This window comes from Spinacia oleracea, chromosome 6 (genome assembly GCF_020520425.1).
Source record: "Spinacia oleracea cultivar Varoflay chromosome 6, BTI_SOV_V1, whole genome shotgun sequence".
NCBI classification, from domain to species: domain Eukaryota; kingdom Viridiplantae; phylum Streptophyta; class Magnoliopsida; order Caryophyllales; family Amaranthaceae; genus Spinacia; species Spinacia oleracea.
Window position 1 is genome coordinate 118,394,058 of NC_079492.1, and position 6,000 is coordinate 118,400,057.

Genomic DNA, 6,000 nt, shown 5'->3' on the forward strand with positions numbered 1-6,000 from the left:
AGCAGGGTCAAACATATGCCTGGACCACTGCTCCTGGCATGTGTCCAACTGTCCAAGTATGCAACAACATTTGGATCATGAGCAGTGATCTTCTCTAATGCTTTACCATACACATACTCATTGTATGCATATATTTGCAGCTATCCAAAACAGTTTGAAGAAAGCAGATCCACTAAATCCATTGTTTTTGCAATTCATGTACAAGTGTTGGCAGCAAACTCTCCTAGTAGCTCTAGGAAAAATATCTCTCACTGCCAAGTCAACTCCCTACACAGAACATAAATAGGTTCATTTTAGGCCAATCATATCTGTTGCAATATTATAAAATTGAAACAAAAAAGGAGCAAAATGAATATATACCTTCATCCTGTCACTGATGAAGGTCCAATCATCTTTGTTGCAACCCTTTTGCTCAAACATCTGCCTCAAGCATCTCATGAAATATGTCCAACTATCACAGCTCTCAGTGTCCACTATCCCATAAGCCAGAACAAATATTTCATTGTTCCCATCAATGCCAACAGCTGTGAGTAGGTGTAATACCTCGTATTTTTATAATATTTATAAATATATTTTATTATATTTATAAAGCATTTTACGATTTATTATCGTTTAAATAATATTTAAATGCATTTTATTTAACGTATTTTAATTTAATTAGAATATTTATTATTTTAATTAATTACGAAACGAATTTAATTCTTGAGTCGGGAAATTAAATGAGTTGCAAATGATTTTAAAGCTTCGGGTTTTAAATGAAAAGTCCAATTCGTTTTATTAAACGAGCCCAATCAAAAGTATTTAATTCAAGTCCTAAGCTAACCCAATCATTTAATTCCCTAAGCCCAAGTCTAATTCCCTAAGCCTAGCCCATTAACAATAAGGAGCCTATAAATAGGACTCCCCATCATTAAATGAACCCCTAAAAATCTCATAAACCCTCCCTTTGATTTCTTGCCCAACACTCCTCTTTTCCTCTCCTCTTGTCCGGCTCGGTCTGCACGCAGCAAGCACGAGCCTTGCTCGCTGCTGCCCTCTCGCTGCCGTGCGTGTGTTGTTGTCGTGTGGTGTGTCGCTGCTGCCCACACACTCGCACACTCCCTCTCTTCCTCTCTCGTCCCGCGCCCAGCAGTGCTGCACGCTGCTGCGTGCCTCGCATCCCCTCGCCCGCTCCCTCGCGCCAAGCGCGTTGTGCCCTCGCCTTCCCTCGCGCACAGCGCCGAGCACCCCTCTCGCTCACTCGCTCTCTCCCTCGCGCTGCGCCCAGCCCGCACGCGCGCGACCCTGCTGTGTCCCCCTTCGTCGCTGCGCACGCACACACACGAGTTGTGCGTTGTGTGTGTGTGTGTGTTCGTATTCGATTTCTTTTTCGCCCAATCACATTAATTCGTGGTTGTTCCGTGCTATAGGCCGGATTGGTATAATTCTCTTCTTCCTTACCTATTCTATTTAAATTCCGTATTTTAAATTATTATATTAATATTGTTTTGAGTAATTAAAATGCTGGGAACCGGTTATGAAGACCGTGGTTTGAGGATTTGTGTGTTGTGATTCATTAGGTTTGTTTTAATTATTAAAGGATGAATTTTCAGATTTGTTTATTTAATAAAGCATTGATTTTTATGATACTAAACTAGTGTTATTGGGATTTTCAAATTAGGGTTTTAACCTAGACCTAATGAGTCAATTCATTAGCATAATTAGGTGATGATTTTAATTATGATAATCAACTATATTTTCAGATTTGAATAAAGGTTTAAAGTGTTGATTTTTATTGATTTTAAAGGCGGAAAAAGTATGTTTTTGTACTAGGGATTGATTTTGCAAATTGAGACGACTTTATTATTGAAAAACGATTTAATTCTAAAGTCTAAAGGAAGTTTTAATTTTTATAAAGTTGCTGGAAATTTAATGAACATGGAAATAATTTAAGTTTCATTATTTTGATGATAAAAGGTGATTTCTAGTTGAGTGCTCGTTATTGCAAAGTGGCCCCTATGCTTAGGTATTCAAGGTACGTACAAGTCTAGGGCGACCACACCTTTTTGTCAATGACATTACATGATTGTTGATGATGTGAATTACATTATGTGAAATCATGTTTATTTTGGTGAACGAGCATGTGTTTTGTGATGTTGGATTTATTGAATTAATTGTTGAACAAGCATGTTGAAATTATTATGAGTATGGATTTCATTGTCAATCATGTTGTTCAATATTTATGCATGTATGGTTCAATTCACATGCAAGGGATGGATTAATTATTTGTATGCTATTGTACGGGATGTCTAGCATACTTTGAGCCATTTATTTGTACCTTGTTGTACTATTTATTTTACCACATGTGAAGGGTTAGCTCACGTAAGCCACCGCACATGTAGGGTTCAGTTGGGAATATTATGTATGAAATGAATTAGGATTTGTCGTGCAAGGGCACAACCCTCATGTTAATATGCATGATGTGGAGTCTCACTTTGGTGAGGAGGAACATGGTAGTAATATCACAAGTGTCTTGCTTGGTTGATCACAAGTCTTAAAGCATTAAAATAAGATTGTTTTGGTTGTCGTTTATTAATTGTATGTATGCATGTTGTCGAGTCTTGAGTTCGCCTTTATTAAAATATTAATAAACGTAAAGTGCAACCGGAACAAGCTTCAAAACTCTTGGAACGTATATACCTTGAGTATGAACAATGGGAGGAGTCTTGCCGGAAAGCTCGTACTCCTACTAATGATACAAGACGTTGTTTCATTTATATTATGCGCAGGAATTCCGTCGGTATGGCCCGACACTCGGTATGGCCCGATTTTATTATTATTATATTTGGTGTTTGGTTGGCTCTCATCACCTTTTCCCTTTGTGGATTATTCTTTTGGCCCGTTCGAAGCTTATTCTAATTAAATTGTGAGTCAAGAGTCGAGTCAAGAGTCGAGTCTTGTATCTCATGATTGTTTGAATTGTTATTATATGGCTTTTGCATGTTGGTTAGTATTTAGTGAGTGATGCATGCTTAGTTTCATTACTCTATGCTTGTAAGTACTCAGCTTTTGCTGACTACGTGCTTTATGTGTTTCCGGTCATGGCCTTTGCCTTAATGACCCTATGATGATCCATCATTTGCACTTGCATTGTTGGGGAGTAGAATAATATAGCAGGTTGGTAGATCAAGTACGATCGAAATCATGTGGCTTGGGATGATTGAGGGAGTTGCATGTTTTCGTCTTTTGAAACTATTTTATTTAATATTTTAATTATGTTTGAAATGTTTGGATTATTTATATTTTGGGTTTTGGGCCATTATGGTTCCAAATTGTAGGAGGCCTCGATATTTTATTAATTATGGTTTTTAAAAGTTAGTTGGCATTTAATTCCGCTGCGTAATTCTGGTAATAGCCTTAGCCGTTATCACGGTGGCGGTAATACTTTAGTAATTCCTTTATTTTAAGTTGGAAAATGGTTTTATAAAAGCAAGGAATTATTAGGGTGTTACAAAGTGGTATTTGCAGAGCTCTAGTTTGAGAGCTGCTTTGCATTAATTAATAGTGCAAAGTAGTAAATCCTTAAACTACGATTGCGGAACTTTAGGATCTTCGAAAATTATTTTCCTAAAGTCAAAACGTATTATTTTGAGTACTCAATATTTTAAAGGTCAAATAGCAATTATTTTGAGTCGTTTGAAATAAGTTGAAAAGTTGGATTATTATTTAATTTAATTAAATTTTCCGAATTAATTTTTTTTTTATTCGAAAATTTCGAATTAAATTCGAATTTATTTTATTAATTTCGGAAATTATTTTATTTAATTATCCGAATTATTTTAATTATTTATTTATCTATTTATTTTATTCGAATATTTTTTTTTCGGATTTCTTTTATTTTTAATTATCCGAAAATTATTCATTTATTTATTTAATTAATCGATAATTCTTATTAATTTTCGATTTTAATTTAAATAATTTCAACTAAGTTAGGAGTTATTTCTTAATTAATTTCGAAAATTAATATTATTTTCAACTGAGAAATGGGTAGATTAAGAAAGGGCATATTAGTTTAAGTATACATTTTATGTGATTATGTGGATTATTAATTGCCATATATATGTTCTAACCATGTTTTATCTTGCTTTATGTGATTAATTGCATCATATTTCATGTTGAGCATATATTTGTGCATTGAAATTGTATGGCTCCACGAACTATTTATTGTATCCTTTTTGGTGTTGGAATTTCTATGGAAACGCGTTAGTAAGACTTTTGAGTTGTGAATTTTCAGGAATTAAGGATGCTACCTTCTAAGTTCACCAGTTTAGGATACTTAGAGAAGATGGATAATGAGACTCCTCGCACGTATGTTCAAAAGATCGTGTTTGCTTGTGACTATTTGGCTTCGACCAAGAATATGCCCCACCTTAGGCACAAAGATATGGTGGCTAGTATGATTATACATTGCTTACCCCATAAGAACCCCTACATAGACCTCAAGAATAGGTTCAGTGACATGCATTATGGTGATGGTACCCCTAATTGGTACAAATATGGGACTAGTGATGGTAGATGGAAGTATGATTTTGAGGTTCTTGCTACTATCCTAGAGGTTGCGGAAAATAGCTATGAGGATGGAAAGTATTCTGCGGGTTTTGGTATGGGCTATGGAGGAATAGAAAGTGATGGTGAGGATGATATGATCCATGATGAGCAAGCTAGTGATGTTGAGGAGGATAGTGATGATGATGTGGTAGAGATTGAGAATCCTAACCCTATAGTTCCTGAACCAACCATTGAGATATCCAGTGGATCTGAAGATGAGCTTGAAGAGAATAATGTGGTTGATAGTGAGCCACAGCAAAATGATGAGGCTATGGATGAAGACTCGGATCCGGAAGAAGACTTGGATGATTCTAATGATCAAGACTTTACTCCAGAGCAATACAAGGAAAGAAATGATCGTCGTGATGACGTTAGTCTCTAGAGAAATGTAATCCTTAGTTTTATTTCTTTTTGTTCTTTCTTTTCGTTGAAGTAATAAAGTGGCAAAGCTACTATTTATGGTTATAGATATTATAGTTGGAGAATAAATGTTATGGCATTAGTGGATGTAAGACTTATTCTTTGGAGTTTTAATAAAAGAATAGAATTTCCTTTTCGTTATCCTTTAAGTTTAATTCTCAATTCTAAGTCTTGTGGGTATCGCAAAGGGATTATTTGTTATTTCTTCGATGAAATTTTATGTGCAAGGTGGTTTAGTAGCAACCATCTAAATTTACTTGCATCGAATAGTGGGGTGAGAAAGCCCGAAAGTGGCGCCAACTCTTCCCCTAGGTGGCGCCTAAGTGTGTGTTCTTGTTGTGAGTAGGTTCGTTGTAGAACCAGTACCTTAGTAATGTCGTGTCCAACCAATATTAAAGCTAGCCTTTTACTTATTCAGGAGAAGGGGTATGGCTAGCCAAGAGATTTCTAAGGTGGTTAGACAACTAGCTGAGGTAGTTCGAGACCTAGCTCAAACCAGAGCAAACCCAATGCATGACCCGGCTGGGGAAATGTTTAAGAAAATAGCTCAAAGCAAGCCTCCACTCTATAGCGGAGAGATTGAACCAAGTGTGTTGGAGAACTGGTTGAGAGAGTTTGATAAACTCATTGTAGCTGTGAATTGCCCCGAAAACCTTAGGGTGAATAGTGTTGTGTACTACCTGAGAGGTGAAGCTGATTTGTGGTGGCAACGATGTGAAAATACCCTTAGAGACACATCTAACTTTGGATGGGAAGCATTCAAAACTGCACTAAGGAACAAGTTTTACCCACCCTACGTGAAGAAGCAAAAGGCTCAGGAGTTCATTGAACTCAAAATGGGAAGTCTGTCTGTACGTGACGGAATACTATTCTAAGTTTATAGAGCTGTCTAGGTTTGCACCTGAAGTGGTGGCAACGGAAGAGCTCAGGGCTCAAAGATTCGAGAATGGTTTGACCATGGACTTACAGCTGTTGTTGTCTGGAGAGACCTTT